Source organism: Trichechus manatus, unplaced genomic scaffold, assembly GCF_000243295.1.
Source record: "Trichechus manatus latirostris isolate Lorelei unplaced genomic scaffold, TriManLat1.0 scaffold00023, whole genome shotgun sequence".
Taxonomy (NCBI): Eukaryota; Metazoa; Chordata; class Mammalia; order Sirenia; family Trichechidae; genus Trichechus; species Trichechus manatus.
The window spans coordinates 11600241-11619024 of NW_004443959.1; positions in this window are offsets into that span (position 1 = coordinate 11600241).

Here is an 18784-nt window from a genome sequence, read left to right on the forward strand (position 1 = left end):
ATATTATCTCATCTGATCCTCACGACACTATGAAATAGGCATTGTTATTATAATTCTCATTTTACAGGTCAGTTATTTGAGGTTCATTAGCTTATGTGGCTTGTAATGTGTAGTTAAAGGAATGTGGGCTTTGAACGAGAAGAGATCTACTTAGCTTTGCCACTTGTGACCTTAGGCAAATATTGTGACATTTTTCTAAGGTGAGCATCTACCTGTGCCCTGAGGCTGGGTTCCGGTCAAGGTTGAGCTGTCTGATATGACAGCAGGGTCCAATTCTGCATAGCTTGGCTCTTTTCTACTTGCTGTTAGACGCAATAACTTTTATTCACTGATGAAAATGTTAGTTTCTATGTGAAATAATTGTCTACCTTGCCCCAGGGAAGGAAAAAAAAAAAAAGAAAGAAAGCCAATTTCTAGTGCAGATGATGAAAATGAAGAAAAAGTGAGACAACTGAAGACATTTATGCTTCCTCTTAGCCAGCATATAAAAGTGAGTAAATTCAAGAGAGAAATGTTGAATTCAGCCAATGGCTCAGTTCTGAGGAAAGAACAAGTTCACCAATTTCTCCCTACAGAAATCAGAAAAAGACATTTGTGGAACTGTTGTAAATGATCCAGCCAGTGAAAAAATTGCTCATCAAGTGAGAGATAAGACTTAAGTGAAAACTGAAAAGGGGGTTAATGTGTAGAGTGAGAATATGCACAGGAAACACAAGACTTATGATGGAAATGGGACTCGGCAGAAAGCCCAGAGCCTGTACAAACATTTCCATGAAGCAACAGATGGGGAAGACTCCAGTGTGGCTCTTCAACCAACCTTTGCTGTGATTAAAGGTTGACTGGAAACTTGAAGAAGGATTTTTTTTTTTCTTGGATAATGTGAAGTAACTAGGAGAAATGGCACCAACAATCGTCTTTGTTGCTGACCAGTTTCCTACCCTCAGAAAAGTCTTAAAAGGGAAGATGGGAGACCAGAACAACAGTTCAACAAGGATTTAAGAACTTCTTTTTAGAGAGCCCTGGTGGTGCAGTGGTTAAGAGCTCAGCTGCTAACTGAAAGGTTGGCAGTTCGAATCCACCAGCTGCTCCTTGAAATGCTATGGGGCAGTTCTACTCTGTCCGATAGGGTCACTATGAGTTGGAATTGACTCAGTGGCAATGGGTTTGAGTTTGAGTTTGGACTGAGGGAAAATTGAATATGTAAATTCAAGAGGAAAGTGAATACTAAGATTGAAAAAGCCAAAGACAGAGTCTTTTATACTTGGGCAACGTGGTAGGCTTTATGGTTGAGCCAAGTTTCCTCTACCAGTCCTCAAACCCTAAGGCATTTAGGAGCAAGAGTAAGAGCTTTATGTCCATATAATAATAATGTAGTAAAAAATATTTTGGGATCATGGCACATTTCCTTCTGTGTGGGACAATTGTTTTGGTAAAGTGGAATATGGATTTCTAAAGGTCTCAAGATCCTTGTCTCGTGTCACCAACAGGGACATGGAGACTCAAAATCACACTGAAAAAAGATGATTGAACAATGTTTCAAATACAGATCAATTTAACTCCAGAGTCTATGTTCTTTCCACTATTCCCTACCAACTTGTTGAGTCAGGCAAACTTTCTTCCCTAAAACTTGAAATTGGGTCTAGGAAGTAGACAGGTATGGAGCTCTTCACTGCCCCCTTTGGCCCATTCTTTTCTCTCCATTATTTCTAGGCAGTGGTAGAGATATTGCCAAACTGGTACATCCATCTAGGCACATCATATATAATAGAGCAAACTCTCATACTGTGATAAGATCCATTTTGATTTTATGTGTTTTAAAGATATTTTTCTATCAATACTCTTCACAATTTAATTACAATAATTAACATAGTTTTCCAATATTATTTTTGCATTTGATTATATGCCTAAACATGTTGCAGCTGTGTTTACCTATATGCCTTTTGTCTTCGGCTTCATTTAAAATGAGAAGTAAATATAATTTTTATATATAGCTTTCCACTTGCTTTGTGAACTATTTTCATAATACCCCAATTTAGCTGCACACATCCTCTGGTGTGCTCAGCTCTCTCCAATTAGGGTGAGAGTGGGACAGAAATCAGGGGACAACATCAGTTCCCTGGCCCTAGCAAGCAACGTTTCCAAGTTCTAGGAAAATAAGTATATTTTTCTTCATAAAAACAATGTAGATAATTTGTAGTCATATTTGGCTACCCATAGCTTTGCAGGCAAAATGGAACAAAACAAAATCCTTTTTGGCTACTCTACCTCAGAGGAGAGAGAAAGAAAACGAGTTGCTGACCAGAAGCCAATTTCATCTTGACTGTTCAAAAAAAGAAAAAAGAAAAAGCCTTTTAAGGACCACATGGCACATTTAAACAGAGCATCAAGCGCCTTCTCAATTTAGAGTCTAGGTTATGACTAAAATGTATTGGCGGCTGATGTACAGCAGGGAGGAAACAAGGATAATACGGTCACTTGTCAACTCAAGTTAGTTCCTGGACTTCGATTACAAGTGTTAGTGCCTGAAACGATTGACTGAATCTGGAGTCCGGAATGTAGATAAATATAAGTGATTAATTCAAACAACATCAGGAATTTTAAACATGCCAGTTGCTGATTGGGATTAATTATTTCAGTGAGGGTTGGAGAGGTTAGTATAACAGAAACGAAAAAAAAAAAAAAGTTCATCATATACTTGTGAAACATACCTAAACAATTAATCTGCTAGAAGTCTCAGCATCAGAGTATTTTTGCTCTTAATCCAATTTAGTATTTCAAAAAGTATAGTGTATGTATGATTGAGAATACAGGATGATTTTAGATGAAACCATAATGGAGAAGGAGACAGAAACTGTTGGGGATAGGAGGCACTGTAGAGGGTGTGCAGGTTAGGGGTTGTTATGGATTGAATTGTGTCCTCCAAAAAGATATGTTGAATTCCTAACCCCCAGTACCTGTAAAAACGACTTTGTTTGAGCCTTTGTAGATGTTGTCAATTAACAGGTCTAATCTAATCTGAGTGGTGTCCTTATAAAAAGACACAGAGAAAAGGCACACACAGGAGGGGTGTAATGACAGAGGCAGAGACCCGACTGACAAATCTACAGATAAAGGAACGCCAAGGATTGCCAGGAACCATCAGAAACTAGGAAGAGACTAGGGAGGCTATTCTCCTAGAATCGTCAGAGAGAGCATGGCCTTGCTGCCACCTTCAATTCAGGTTTCTAGCCTCCAGGACAGTGAGACAATAAATTCTGTTGATTTAAGCCACTTAGTTTTTGGTAATTTGTTATACAGGAGTGGAGAGGAAGGAAGAAAGAAACTGGCAAGGAACTCAGATATTCTAGAGGATTGTCTGCCTCATTGGTTCTTGTCCCATGTGGAGGAAATGTAAAGAACAAAATGGAATCTAAGTTTTCCTCCAGATCCAATCCATTCTGTTTCTCAAGTTGGATAGTGAGAATTCAGATCACAAGTTCAGAAAGTGAAGGAAACTGTGTTATTCCAATCTCTTTGGATCCTAAGTTTTAAATAGCAAGTACAGAGAATTCAAATAGCATGGGGTCATCTACAGATTTATCTGAAACTATTCACTTTCTCAATTTAGCAAGAGTTGGGATAGCAAGAGATACCTGTATTTGGTGAATATTATTTTCTCTGCCACCAAAAAAACTTTTTGCTGTCAAGTTGATTCTGACTAATAGCAACAGAGTAGAACGGCCCCATAGGGTTTCCAAAGAGCAGCTGCTGGATTCAAATTGCTGACCTTTTGGTTAGCAGCCAAGCTCTTAACCAGTATGCGACCAGGGATCCTTTTTCTGACACGGTGACATTTGAAAATAAGTAAATATATACAATGAAAACCAACTATAGTGATTTAAAAATATAATCCTTAGCATGAGAAGCCATCTGAGGTACTCTCTGGTCCCACCCCATCTGGAGCAAGGGAGAATGTAGAAAACCAAAGACACAAAGCAAAACATTAGTCCAAAGTACTAATGGACCACAATTACCACAGACTCCACCAGACTGAGTCTAGCACAACTAGATAGTACCTGACTACCACGACCAGCTGTTCTGACAACGATCACAATAGAAGGTCTTGGACAGAGCTGGAGAAAAATGTACAACACAATTCTAACTCATAAAAAAAGACCAGACTTACTGGCCTGACAGAGACTGGAGAAACCCTGAGAGTATGGCCCCCGGACATCCTTTTAACTCAGTACTGAAGTCACTCCTGATGTTCACCCTTCAGCCAAAGATTAGATTGTTGTTGCTAGGTGCTGTCAAGTTAGTTCTGACTCATAGCGACCCTATGTACCACAGCAGGAAACACTGCCCAGTCCTGCGCCATGCTCACATTGTTATGCTTGAGCCCATTGTTGCAGCCGCTGTGTCAATCTATCTCATTGAAGGTCCTCCTCTTTTTTGTTGACCCTCTACTTTAACAACCATGATGTCCTTCTCCAGGAACTGATCCCTCCTGACAACGTGTCCAAAGTATGTAAGACATAGTCTCACCATGTTTCCTTCTAAGGAGCGTTCTGGTTGTACTTCTTCCAAGACAGATTTGTTTGTTCTTTTGGCAGTCCATGGCATATTCAATATTCTTCACCAACACCACAGTTCAAAGGCATCAATTCTCCTTCGGTCTTCCTTATTCATTGTCCAGCTTTTGTATGCATATGATGCGATTGAAAATACTATGGCTTGGGTCAGGAACACCTTAGTCTTCAAGGTGACATCTTTGCTTTTCAACACTTTAAGAGGTCTTTTGCAGCAGATTTGCCCGATGCAATGTGTCTTTTGATTTCCTGACTGCTGTTTTCATGGGTGTTGATTGTGGATCCAAGTAAAATGAAATCCTTGACCACTTCAATCTTTTCCCCATTTATCATGATGTTGCTTATTGGTCCAGTTGTGAGGATTTTTGTTTTCTTTATGTTGAGGTGTAATCCATACAGAAGGCTGTGACCTTTGATCTTCATCGGTAAGTGCTTCAAGTCCTCCTCACTTTCAGCAAGAAAGGTTGTGTCATTTGCATATCGCAGGTTGTTAATGAGTCTTCCTCCAATCCTGATGCCCCTTTCTTCTTCATATAGTCCAGCTTCTCGGATTATTTGCTCAGCATACAGATTGAATAGGTATGGTGAAAGGATGCAACCCTGATGCACATCTTTCCTGACTTTAAGCCAGCAGTATCCCCTTGTTCTGTCCAAACAGCTGCCTCCTGATCTATGTACAGGTTCCTCATGAGCACAACTAAGTGTTCTGGAATTCCCATTCTTCACAATGTTATCCATAATTTGTTATGATCCACAAATCAAATGCCTTTGCATAGTCAATAAAACACAGGTAAACATCTTTCTGGTATTCTCGGCTTTCAGCCAGGATCTATCTGACATCAGCAGTGATATCCCTGGTTCCACGTCCTCTTCTGAACCCGGCCTGAATTTCTGGCAGTTCACTGTTGACATACTGCTTCAGCCACTTTTGAACGATCTTTAGCAAAATTTTACTTGCGTGTGATATTAATGATATTGTTCGATAATTTCCACATTCAGTTGGATCACTTTTCTTGGGAATAGGCATAAATATGGATCTCCTCCAGTCGGCTGGGCAGGTAGCTGTCTTCCAAATTTCTTGGCATAGACAAGTGAGCACTTCCAGTGCTGCATCCGTTTGTTGAAACATCTCAATTGATATTCCATAAATTCCTGGAGCCTTGTTTTTTGCCAATGCCTTCAGTGCAGCTTGGAACTCTTCCTTCACTACCATCAGTTCCTGATGATATGCTACCTTTTGAAATGATTGAACGCAGACAATTCTTTTTGGTATAATGACTCTGTGTATTCCTTCCATCTTCTTTTGATGCTTCCTGCATATCGTTTAATATTTTCCCCATAGAATCCTTCACTATCGCGACTCAAGGCTTGAAATTTTTCTTCAGTAACTTCAGCTTGAGGAATGCTAAGCATGTTCTTCCCTTTTGGTTTTCTATCTCCAGCTCTTTACACTTGTCATTATAATACTTTACTTTGTCTTCTTTGAGCCATCCTTTGAAATCTTCTGTTCAGTTCTTTTACTTCAACATTTTTTCCTCTTGCTTTAGCTACTCGACCTTCAACAGCAAGTTTCAGAGTCTCTTCTGACATCCATTTTGGTCTTTTCTTTCTTTCCTGTCTTTTTAATGACCTCTTGCTTTCTTCATGTATGATGTCCTTCCACAACTTGTCTGGTCTTCGGTCATTAGTTTTCAATGCTTCAGATCTGTTCTTGAGATGGTCTGTAAATTCAGGTGGGATATACTCAAGGTAGTACTTCGGTTCTCGTGGACTTGTTCTAATTTTCTTCAATTTCAACTTGAACTTGCATATGAGCAATTGATGGTCTGTTCCACAGTCGGCCCCTGGCCTTGTTCTGACTGATGATATTGAGCTTTTCCATCGTCTCTTTCCACAGATGTAGTCGATTTGCTTCCTGTGTATTCCATATGGTGAGGTCCATGTGTATATTCGCTGTTTATGTTGATGAAAAAATGTATTTGCAATGAAGAAGTCATTGGTCTTGCAAAATTCTATCATGAAATCTCCAGCATCATTTCTATCACCAAGGCCATATTTTCCAACTACCAATCCTTCTTTGTTTCCAACTTTCGCATTTCAATCACCAGTAATTATGAATGCATCCTGATTGAATGTTTGATCAATTTCAGACTGCAGAAGTTGGTAAAAATCTTCAGTTTCTTCATCTTTGGCCTTAGTGGTTGGTGAGTAAATTTGAATAATAATCGTATTAACTGGTCTTCCTTGTAGGCATATTGATAGTATCCTATCACTGACAGTATTGTAGTTCTGGATAGATCTTGAAGTATTCTTTTTGACAATGAATGCAATGCCATTTCTCTTCAAGCTGTCATTCCCAGCATAGTAGACCATATAGTTGTCCGATTCAAAATGGCCAATATCAGTCCATTTCAGCTCACTAATGCCTAGGATATTTATGTGTTCCATTTTATTTTTGACAATTTCCAATTTTCCTAGATTCATACTTCGTACATTCCACGTTCCGATTATTAATGGATGTTTGCAGCTGTTTCTTCTCATTTTGAGTTGTGCCACATCAGCAAATGAAGGTCCTGAAAGCTTAACTCCATCCACGTCATTAAGGTTGACGCTACTTTGAGGAGGTAGCTCTTCCTCAGTTGTCTTTTGAGTGCCTTCTAAGCTGGGGGGCTCATCTTTTGGCACTATGTCACCACAATGTTCCACTGCTATTCATAAGGTTTTCACTGGCTAATTCTTTTCAGAAGTAGACTGCTGGGTCCTCCTTCCTAGTCTGTCTTAGTCTGGAAGCTCAGCTGAAACCTGTGTGTCATGGGTGACCCTGCTGGTATCTGATTATTGGTGACATAGCTTCCAACATCACCGCAACATGCAAGCCCTGACAGACACGTTGGGGAAAGTTTAGATAGGCCCGTAAACCAAAACGAGACTAAAGGGGCACACCATCTCAGTGGCAAGGACAAGAAGGCAGGAGAGGACAGAAAAGCTGGTAATGGGGAACCCAAGGTGGAGAAGTGGAGAGTGTTAACATGTCATGGGATTGGCAACCAATGTCACAAAACAATACATGTATTAATTGTTTAATGAGAAACTAATTTGCTCCGTAGAGATTCACCTAAAGCATAATAAAAAAAGAAAAATAATAATAATCCTTAGCTCTGTCCACAGTTTGGTAAACTTCTTGTTTTCATTTTTAAAATTTTAATTATTATAAATAAATTTTCTAATATTTTTCCTGTAACTTATTTGCAAACTAAGGTGCACCTAATCTAAGCCATGGTACTTTCAGTCACCTTATATGCGTGTGAAAGCTGAACAATGAAAAAAGAAGACCAAAGAAGAATTGACACATTTGAATTGTGGTGCTGGTGAAGAATATTGAGTATACCATGGACTTCCAGAAGAACAAACAAATCTGTTTTGGAGAAAGTACAGCCAGCATGCTCCTTAAAAGAGGGGATGGAGAGACCTCATCTTGTTTAATTTGGACATGTCATCAGGAGGGTTCAACTGCTGTAGAAAGACATCATTCTTGATAAAATGGAGGGAGAACAAAAAAGAGGAAAACCCTCAGTAAAATGAATTGACACAGTGGCTGCAACAATGGGCTCAAACAGAACGACAACTCTGAAGATGGCACAGGACCAGGCAAGTTTTCCTTATGTTATACATGGGGTTGCTATGAATTGGAGCCAACTAGCAACTACAACAATAGGAGATTCTGCTGTGTGCTAAAGTGTGAGAACATCAGTGTAATAAATGCTACTGGTGCCTCCCACCCAGGCCTACTTTATCTCCATCCCCCAGCTGCTGTGAGTATTGGCTTCTAACACTTTGCAGCTGTCCCTTTTCCCCTAAGAATTGTCCTCAGCAGACATAAGTCAACTTATTCAGAAACGTCTGGAAGATCCTGCCTTCCATCTGGCAAAATCTGCAGCCAATGACTGACCAATCTGGAGATATAACAGGACAGGCCTCTTGCTTAAGGCAGGACAACCCTGTAATGCTATTTACCATCCAGAGGGCCCTGTGGAGGTTGGACCAAAGCTTAGCTGCATCTTTGTCTCCTTTCATCCCCTGCCTTGGTTGCTTCCCCCACTCTTTTACAGGTTTCACCTGTCAATACACCTTCATGAGAAACCACTTGCACAAAGAATCCTGTCTCAGGCTCTTCTAGAAAATACACTCAGACAGAAAATAAAGAAGAAAAATGTCACAATTTTGAACAAAGTGGTTTTCAATTCAGGATTTTCAAAATAATCTACTGTGTCACTCTCATAATAGTTCACACGTATATAACAATAACTACATCCCAGGCTCTTTATATATGTTAAATCATTTAATGGGCACAACATTCCTCTGACGTAAATACATTATTAACTTCATTTTATGGACGAGAAAACCAAGACACAGAAATGTTTAATAGCTTGCACAATGCCATATACTCAAAGTTTTTGCTAAATTGCATAAAAGGTAAACGGTTAAATGTAATTTAAGGGTTCACAAATAAGTTAAAGGAAAACTATTAGAACATTTAAATATAAAAATTAAAATTTAAAAAATGAAAACAACCATGGTACATTTGTCAAAAGTAAGAAAAAAACATTGCTATGGTACTATTAACTAAACTACAGACTTTATTCAAGTTTCGCCAGTTTTTCTACTAATGTTCTATTTGTCTTTCAGGTTCCAGTCTAGAGTACCACATTCCATTTAGTCATCATGTCTCCTTAGTCTCTTCTGCTCTGTGATAGTTTCTCTCTCTTTTTTTTTTTTTCCTTGTGTTTCATGACCCTGAAACATTTAGAGTATTTGTCACTCAATTTGCATCAGTATGATGTTTTTTTACAATTAGACTAGAATTATGGTATTGGAAAAAAAATTCTACAAAGATGAGTGTCTTTCTCATCTCATCATATTAGGAGGTACATGATATCACTACAACTTATTATTGGTGATATTAATTTTGATTATTTTATTAAGGTCTGCCAGGTTTCCCAAGTAAAGTTTTGATTTTTTTTCCTTCTGATACTTTATTCTTTGGAAGAAAGTCACTAAGTTCAGCCCACACTCAAGGCGAGGGAAATTAAGCTTCAGATCCTTGAGAGGAAGATATCAATATATACTTTTTGGAATTCTGCTGTAAATTTGGAAGACTCACCCCTTCTGTCACATTTTTTTAAGTTACTCATTTATTTATACCAATATGGACTCATGAATATTTATTTTATTGGAATAATCCAATATTATTATTTATTTTCTTGTTCAAGCTTTGACTGTTGGGGGCTCTTTTAGGTTGGTTCCGATGTTCTTTTGACAGGTCCATCCTTTCTTTCTCTCTTTTTTAACACTTTCTGTCAGCACAAAATGCTTCAGGCTTAGTTCATATTTTCCCTGCCCTAGCCCTAAGAATCAGGAGCCCTGGTGGCACAGTGGTTAAGCACTCAGTTGATAACTAAAAGGTGGGGTTTGAACCCACCAGCTACTCCAAAGGAGAAAGATGTGTCAGCCTGCTTCTGAAGACTTATAGCCTTGGAAACCCTATGAGACAGTTCTACTCTGTCCTACAGGATTGCTATAATTTGGAATTGATGCAGCAGCTATGGATTTGGTTTTCTTTTTTCTTTTTGGTTTAGCCCTAGAATCAACCATTTCTCTAAAGAGCTTTGGTTCCTTTTATTAGAGATTGGTACTTAGAAACCATAATGTGGGCTCTAGGTGTACTTACTGCTATCAGAGTGTCTCTGCTTCTAAGTCTTCTTAGTGAACCTAGCTAGAAAACTGGTACATACAAAGATATTTATAATTAGTTTCGTATTTTTTAATATGTAATTTTTCAACTCTTCTTTGGTATATATTTTTAAAATGTATTTTACTGACTCATAGCTCAATGGCAATGGCTTTTTTTTTTAGTTTTACTGAGTGATTATGTACTTAACTAGATTTTAAATTTTGGGTACTAATTTATAAAGTATGGTATTACAATTTTAATAAAGCTTCTCTAAATTTGAATTATACATGTTTTCCAGAATGTACATTATTTACAGTGTCCTTTTTCCTTGTCTTTTCGTTAGACTTTCCAAAGTTTTTTGTGTTTATTTTAATCTTTTCAATTTGGTTTTATTGATGTAGCTTTTGTTTCTTTTTTATTTTTTCATATTAATCATGTATCTTGCAGCCTTGCTAAAATCACCATTAGTCCTAGTAGTTTTTGGAGTTCTTAGCATATTTATATACAAAATTATTTTATCTAAAAAGAGAGAAAGAGAGTGTGTCTTACTTCTTTCTTTCCAATCTTTATATTGTTTTTTTTTTTTTCTTGTCTATTTCACTAGCTCTGTGAGTCGGGATCAACTTGACAGCAACGTTTTTTTTTTTTTTTTTTTTTTTAAATTATGCAAGCTAGGGCCTCTAGTATAAAGTAGAATAGAAATTGTGAGAGTAAATATCCTTGTCTTGATTCCAATATATTGGTTAATTTTTAAATATCATACCAACATTGTACTCCATGAATAAACCCCACTTGGTCATGATGTTCTTGTTGTTGTTAGGTGCTGTCCAGTCAATTTTTGACTCAGAGATTCCATGTGATGGACTAGAACTGCCCCCATAGAGTTTTCTAGGCTGTAATCTGTATGCAAGCAAATTGTCAGTTCTTTCTCCCACAGAGCAACTTCGTGGGTTTGAACTGTCAATCTTTCAGTTAGCAGCCGACTGCTTAAAATTGCACCACCAGGGCTCCTTTGGTCATGATATGTTCTTCTGTTTAAATATGCATGGATTTTATTTGCCAATATTTTGTTTAGGAAGCTTGAATCTATGTTTTTGAGAGATATTTTTCTGTGATTTTCTTTTCTTGCAGTGCCAATTTCAGGCGTTGTCATATCAAACTTACTTATTCCTTCAATTTCGCATTTTCTTAGCTGGAATTCTAAAATTCTAATTGGTCTAACTTTGGCACTGATCATGCTTTTTCTTTACATTCTTACTCAGATAGAGACTTCAAACTGACTCTGGCTTTAACTTTCTGATTCATCATTTCGTATGATTCCAAGAAAAAAAAAAATTTTTAAGTCCCTACTATGCACAAGGTACTATTCTTGGTACTAATAAGGAGGGAAGGGAAATTTATCAACATGGAAATTCAAACCAAACCAGCACTCAAGAAGCTCACATTTCAATGTCATATTCATTGACTCTTTGCCACAATACTTGGTTGTGACCGAACTCAGGGATTTTATATTGTGTTGCACCTGTATAATCCTTATTCGTAAAGTTGATGCCACCCTAGATCTCCAGTTCCATTTGAATGATAAGCTTTTTAAAAAGGGCTACTCCAAGTCCATTCACTATTGTATGCAGTTTTCCCGGCTGCCCACCCTGTTTCCATATCTCTCTCTCATCCAAGGGCTCAGTACTAAAAAGTCACCCAACTCTTTTACCTAGAGAAAACAAATACAAACACTCAGGTAAGTTAGGAGAGGATTTTCCTAATCCTGAAATCTGTGTAATTCATAATGATTTATTGATTGATTCAACATAGATTTATTAAGTGCCAACTATACGCTAGATATAATACTAGTATATATTGTACTAGACCCTGGAGAACTGATTGTAAACAAGACAGGAAAGATTCATGCTCTCTTAGAGTTTATATTCTACTTGGACATGAAAATAATCAAGAAACAAATAATAAAGCTTCTAGTAGTGCTAAGTGAAATGAAGAAATTAACACAGACCGATAGGGATCAAGAGTGTTTGGAACAGGCTATTCATAGATTCTCATAGAAGACCTCTGAGAGATGACATTTTATCTGAGATCTGGATAATCAAGAGAATTAGGCTATTCAAGGACCTGGGGTAGAGCATTCCAGATAGAGCAAGTAGAAAAGCCTCGATGTTGCAACAAGCGTGGTATGCTGGAAGGACAGAAAGAAGGTCAGCATAGTTGAGCATGGTGAGCATTGTGGGCGAATGATGTGAGATAAGGTCAAAGGCATAAACAGAGTGGCAATCACTTAACAGTTTGCAGGCATGGTGAAAACTTCGGAATTTATTCTAAATGTAAACGGGAGTAACTGAAGGGCTTTAGTAAGGAGATGAGCTGAGCTGATGTAGATTATTCAATTAATCACTCTGATTGCTGTGTAAAGAATGAATTAAGGGGTAGGGCAGAAGTGGAATCAGAGAAACCAATTAGTTAGTAGTAAGAGCAATAGCTCAGGTAAGAGAAAGCATACTGGCTTGATTTAGGGTGCATTCAATGAATATTTCTTTCAAGACTGTTGGGTTATACAGCTGCATCCTAGTTATTTAGTGCTGCTCTAACAGAAATACCACAAGTGGATGGCTTTATCAAATAGAAGTCTATTCTCTCACAGTCCAGGAGGCTAGAAGTCTGAATTCAGGGCACCAACTATAGGGGAAGGTTTTCTTTCTGTTGACTCTGGAGGAAGTTCCTTGTCATCAATCTTCCTCTGGTCTAGGAGCTTCTCAGTGTAGGAAACTCAGGCCCAAAGGATGCTCCTGGTGCTGCTTTCTTGGTGGTATGAGGTCCCCAAGTTTCTCTGCTCACTTCTCTCTTTTATATCTCCAAAGTGATTGATTTAAGACACAATCCAATCTTGTAGATTGAGTTCTGCCTCATTAACATAATTGCTGATAATCCCACCTCATTAACTTCATAGACTTAGGATTTAGGAAAATCACATCAGATGACAAAATGGTGGGCAATCACACAATGCTGGGAATCATAGACTAGCCAAGTTGACACACAATTTTGGGGGACACAATTCAATCCATAGCAGGTTGCCCAGCAATATTTTCTACCTGTCAGGTTTATTGGGAAGCTGCTTTCCCACTGACAGTATGTAAAGCCATTAGGAGAGGGCCTGCATAAGTTTGAATCAGAAGAAATGGGCATATGCCACAAATTACTCTTTTTACAGGATATTGTATGAGGTGTGTGGATTTTTCGGTAGGAAAAATAAAATTTTGAGAATTTTTGTTTGAGACATATATGTCCCTTTGGACTCTGGGAGTAGAATTTGTGGGACAATATATGTCCCTTGGGACTTTAAGGGTAGGCTTGTGAGATGAGGCAAGAAAAATAAATAAAAAAAACATACTACCTACCAAAAAGTCAGACATGCTCAATAATTCAGCATGCTTCCATTAATGAAAACATATGGTATCAACAGGAAATTCAAAGTAGAAAATAATTAGGTCATGAAAGGAAAATAGAAGTGGGCACACCTCTATACTGAAAGTAGAACAAATATAATCAGAGCAGTATTATGTGTGAAGTTTGGGGGATATTAAAGAATTAAATATGAGTTATAAATTGTTCATTTAAGAACTGTTGGATGGTGATACCATTTACTGAGATGTTATTTACTGAGAAGGCTCAGTGAGGAACAGAGTTAGTGGTGATGTGAGGTAGAAATTCAGAGTTCTGTTTTGATAATGTTAAATTTTAAGACCTATTAGACATTTAAGTGTATAAAAAGAACCCAAACCCATTGCCACTGAGTTGTTTCAGACTCATAGTGACCCTACAGGACAGAGTAGAACTGCCCCATAGAGTTTCCAAGGAGTGGCTGCTGGATTCAAACTGCCAACCTTTTGGTTAGCAGCCAAGCTCTTAACCACTCAACACCAGGACTCCTTTAAGTGTATAGTGTACCTCAAGGAGGCAATTATATTCCCACATTTGGAATTCGGGGGACAAGTCAGAGCTGGGATATAACTTTGAGTTGTCAAGAAAAATGCTATTAATTACTAGACTTGCATTGCACTCTTTAAGTATAATCAAAATTGCTCTTGAAATTCTCTTTCGAAGATGCCTTACTTGAGACTTATATGCCAATCTTATTAAGTCCAGCATAGTCAGATTTTTCTCCTATGTTAAAACATTTAACTTTTTTAACTGTTTCTTTGGTAAGGTCATTGGCTTGTGTTTAGCAGCCATGTTGAAGGAAAAAAATACATATCTCATAACACTATAATTACATTCAGTATGAGAATCTAATAGACATTTCAGACTAAACATTTGAAAAATAGAATTCATAATTTCTTTTCAAAAAACACTATCAATTTTGTTTCTACCTAGCGATGTCCATCTTAGTAAATGGTAGCTCTATCCACCTCATATTTCAAACAAACAACCTAAGAATAATTATTTCTATGACAAGATCACATAAATAGTCAAATTGAAGGAGCGGAAGATTTCATTTTCTTTCCCATTTATTTTGGACATAAACAGAGTGGTTAAGAGTGGTAACCAGCCTACAGTATGGCTACCAATGTTCTCCACCTCCTGGTATTCACAACCTTGTGTTGTCCCCTCGTACCTTGTACAAGATGTGCTCTGTGTGACCAATTTGAATACACTAGAAGTGACAGTATGTCACTTCTGAGATTAAGCAATAAAAAGACCAGGCTTACTGGTCTGACAGAGACTGGAGGAACCCCCGACACTACAGCCCCCAAACACTCTGCTAACCCAGAACTGAAACCATTCCCAAAGCCCACTTTTCAGACAAAGATTAGCCAGTCTTATAAAACAAAAAATAACATATGTGAGGAATGTGCTTCTTTGTTCAATCAGGTATATGAGACCAAACGAGCAGCTCCTGTCCAAAAGTGGACAAGAAGGCAGGCAGGGACAGGAACTGAACGAATGGATACAGGGAACCCGGGTGGAAAGGAGGAGTGTGCTGTCACATTGTGGAGATTGCAACCAATGTTACAAAACAATATGTGTATAAGTTTTTGAATGAGAAATTAACTTGAGCTGTAAACTTTCACCTGAAGCACAATTTAAAAAAGGGGGGAAAAAAAAAGATTACAGCTTCCATCTTGGGCTCCCTCCCTTGTATCACTCACTCTGTGGGAAGACAGCTCCCATATCTTGACATTCAGGCAGCAACCCTGTGGACAGCCTCATGTGAGAAGGAACTGAGACTTCCGGCCAACAGCCAGTGAGGAACAAAAGATCCCAACCAATAGCCATAGAGTGAGCCATCTTGGAGGTGGCTCTCCCAGACCCTTTCAAGGCTTTCCATGATGCAAATCTGGCCAACAACTTGACTGCCACCTCATGAAAAACCCCAAAACACAACCCCACAGCTAAGCTACTCCTGGGTTTCTGACCCTCAGGAACTGTATGAGATAACAAACGTTTGTTGTTTAAAACCACTATGTTTTAGGGTTAGTTTGTTATGTAACAAGAGATAGTTAATATCGCAATGGAATATGTCTACTCAGTATAAGTTATTATAGCAGGCTCTGATTTGACTTAGTCATGGTATGTCCCTCTCTAAGTAGTTGAATTCCACTTGTACCAAACTTCCACTTATGCCACTGATTGACCATAACACTACCTCTCTCTGCATCCATCCTTTTAAATCTTCAAAAAGGTGAATATTTCACTCAGCTTCAACTGAAAGTCACCACACAGTAAATTATAAAGCTAATCACTCATCAGGTTTACTCACCTAGCTCAATGTCTCAGTCGCTTTTGTATCTTATTGATGGAATGGAGAATGATAAGTGAATTCTGTTTACTTTTGAAATTAAAGACATTATGGGTTCCTCCAAGTTTTTGGTAATTTCTGAAAATTAGCCCTTTGCTTCCAAACGAAAACAGAGTGCACAGATTGGAAAGGCAGTTGGAAATTATCAGTTTGCTTATTCATTTTTCCACTGAAGTCCAGAGTAAGGGAGTAGATGAACATGTATTGAATAAGTTAGTGAAAACTGGGATGAGAACTCAGGTGTGCCAGTTCAGTGCCTTCAACTACACCACCCTGAATACTTAACTCTAAGGTAAACCAAAAGCAAACCCACTGCCGGTGAGTCAATTACAACTCCTAGCGACTATATACGACAGAGTAGAACTGCCCCATAGGGTTTCTAAGGCTGTAATCTTTACGGGAGCAGACTGCCACATCTTTCTCCTGCAGAGCAGATGGTGGGATTGAACCACTGACTTTTCAGTTAGCAGTTGAGCGCTTTAGCCACTGCACCACCAGGGCTCCTAACGCTAAGGTAGAGGGTTATTATTACTACTAATAAGAGTTAACCTGTGTAAAGAGCTCACCATACGCAAGGCACCATCCTAAGATTTTTATATTCACAAATTTACTCATTCCTCGTAGTCATCCTGTCAGTTAAGTACTATTCCTATTCCCCTTTTACACTTAAGAAAACGAGATATGATGAGGTGAAGTAACTTGCCAGAATTCACGCTCTTAGTAATTGTTAAGTCTCGGATTTGAACCCAGGCAGACTGATTCCAAAGTTTGTCTTTCTGTATTTATTATCCATGCACTTAAAAAAAAAGAAGAAAAAGCTTTGCTTTTTCCTCTCCATATTTTTACTCAGCAATATACTACATAGCCTAGTATAAAATACTCAACAGCTGTAAAGTTCTGTTAGTCTAAGAGCAAATTGTCTTTTCATCATGAATACTACCCTATTTGAATTTGGAAACTGCCAAATTTTGCCTCAAATTTTTTTTTTTAGTTAGAATGGGACATTTATACCTTTCTTCATTGCAGGAAAAGTAGTAAACGTGGAGAAATACTATGAAAAGATCCTGAGAGAATTATTTGCAGCTTCTTTCATGTCGATGGCAATTCTATATTTTGGTTGTCTTGATGAGTATACCCTAAGTGTGGAGAAATATGTGTAAAGTTAGATGAAAGCCAATTATAAATCACCTCTCAGGGCTGGCTCCTATGCCAAATTCTAGATGAAATGTCATTAATACACCTTCATCAACACTCATCACTTTGCTCTTGCTCATCAAAATGCATTGTGGATAGCTAGTGCTAATTATAATATGGTGCTAATGGCCTTAAAAGAGGCTGAAATGACATAAGTAAACTTGCTTTTACTTTAAATTCAGGTCTAAGGGGCTCTAACGCTAGTCTACCAATTCACCAGCCATCTGGCCAGAGTTTCTATTTCATTTTTATCTTCAGCTCCTTTATTTCTCATTTAGTAATGAGCTTGGAGATTACCTTTTAATTTTGGCTGAAGAACTGTCTAGTATGTAGTTCTGAGAAGAAAAAAGGTTGATTTATGATTTGCCTGAAGAACAGGAGTTAGTGGAAAGAAAGGCAATTATGTTTTACCTCTAAACAGGTTAAACGCTGTCCTCAAGAGGGCTTGGGCCATTCCAAGAAGCTGGGCTCCTAGGGATACAGGTACTGACTGATGCTCTGAATTTGTCTTTGAAAGCAAGCTCGAAAGAAGCCTTACCTACTGAGCTAATATTTACTGAGTACATACTGTGGTCCAGGCATTGTGCTATATGCAAGAGAAATTATGATAAAAGCAACACAGTTCCTGTGTCCTCAAAGAACCCGTTGCTGCCCAGTCGATTCCGGCTCCTACAGCCGTATAGGACAGAGTAGAGCTGCCCCATAGGGTTTCCAAGGCTGTAATCTTTACAGAAGCAGACTGCCACATCTTTCTCCCGTGGAGTGGCTGGTGGGTTTGAACAGCCAACTTCTCAGCAGCCAAACACTTAACCGTTGCACCACCAGGGTTCCTTATCCTCGAAGACCCTTACAGGGAAATACTCAGAAACTGACTGGACACTTTAATCATACCTTTTGTCAACCAGGATGTTTTTTGTACACATTTATCCCAGCTACATTCATGTTCTCCTCACAGGGAAGACAAAACCCGTTGCCGTCAAGTCGATTCTGACTCATAGCAACCCTATAGGATGGAATAGAACTGCCCCATAGGGTTTCCAAGGAACACCTGGTGGATTCAAACTTCCAACCTTTTGATTACAGCTGAGCTCTCAACCACTGTGCCATGAGGGCTCCAGTAGGAAAGGGAAGCACACATTAAATATGTGGGCTCAGCTCTCAAAATGTTTAAAATTTTGTTGGGGAAATGAAGCAAATGTAATTAAGTAGGACATAACACAAACTTAAATGTCTACATAGTATGAACAAAAAAAGTTAGATTCCACCTCTAACACATGCATGTTGTTGTACTCATTTGTCACTGAGTTGGCTTCAGCTCATGGTGAATCCATGTGCAAAAGAGTGAAGTGCTGCCTGGTTCCACACACCGTCCTTACAATATCCGGCATGCTTGAGTCAACTGTTGCCTTCCAGCCTAGGGGATTCATCTTCTAGCACTATATTAGACAATATTTTGTTGTGATGCATTGGGTTTTCAATGACTAT